This window comes from Belonocnema kinseyi, chromosome 6 (assembly GCF_010883055.1).
Source record: "Belonocnema kinseyi isolate 2016_QV_RU_SX_M_011 chromosome 6, B_treatae_v1, whole genome shotgun sequence".
NCBI classification, from domain to species: domain Eukaryota; kingdom Metazoa; phylum Arthropoda; class Insecta; order Hymenoptera; family Cynipidae; genus Belonocnema; species Belonocnema kinseyi.
The window spans coordinates 87,786,752-87,787,845 of NC_046662.1; positions in this window are offsets into that span (position 1 = coordinate 87,786,752).

The following is a 1,094-nucleotide window of genomic DNA, read 5'->3' on the forward strand; positions in this document are numbered from 1 at the left end:
TATTGATTAAGTAAAATTAATAAAAAATAACTTTGAAACCTTAATTTTCAAAATAAACGCTTTCAAATTCAAAATTGTCAAACTTCAAAATTCGTTTAGTTTGATCTTCAATAGTTTCTGTACCTGAGCGCAATTCTTGAATTGTAAGGGTTATACAATTATTCATTGGGCGATGGGAAATATTTACCTTTGAATGATATAAAATATAAGGATTCAAATTAAACAATTCTTTAATGTGGAAAATAGAGAATAGCTTAATTGAAAAAAAAAAATATTTTTCAGAAATTAAAGTAAGGTAAAATTCATTCAAATTTAATGATAATTACAGAATCATATTGTAAAAATTTAACTTCGTCCGCTTTTGGAGTTAAATTTATTCAGTTTACAATATTATATTTTTAAACGGCTTAAATGAAAAAAAAGATCAAGATCCTAATTAAAAATGATTTAATTGTAAATGTCGAAGTTTCAAATTATTTACTTTGTAGCGTTTTACAGTAAAAACTGTCGAAGTTTCAAATTATTTACTTTGTAGCGTTTTACAGTCAAAACTGTCGAATTTTTATCATTGAAATTTGATAGCTTGATTACAAATAGGATACGCTATTAAATCTTGAAAAATTAATATTTGATATAAATCGCCTATCATTTTTCCATATTGCATATTTTATTTAAAAAAATAATTCCTCAAGGCTTAAAATTTAGAACGATTGAAACTTCTTGTGTAGAGGCTATAATTTATTTGAATTTGAACTAAAACATGTTTTTAAAAACTTTTCTTAATTAGTGTAACGGAATGTCTCGTAAATCTCGCACTCCTTGTTTTTGAAAACCTGACTAGCTTTTGAATTACTTAAAATTGTTTCATTGATTAAATTTGAAATTTACAAATAAAATATGCTGGTCGCATTCAATTTGTTTGCAACTACCCCTGATTTCTTTAGTGATTTTCATCATAGCGAAATATTTTCATGATCCTGCAAATATATATATACGAGGGTGGATTGATAAGTTTCCGGCCTGACCAAGAAAAACAACGTTTTCAAGAATTTTTTTTTTATTTCTCAACATAATCTCCTCCAAGGCTGATACAT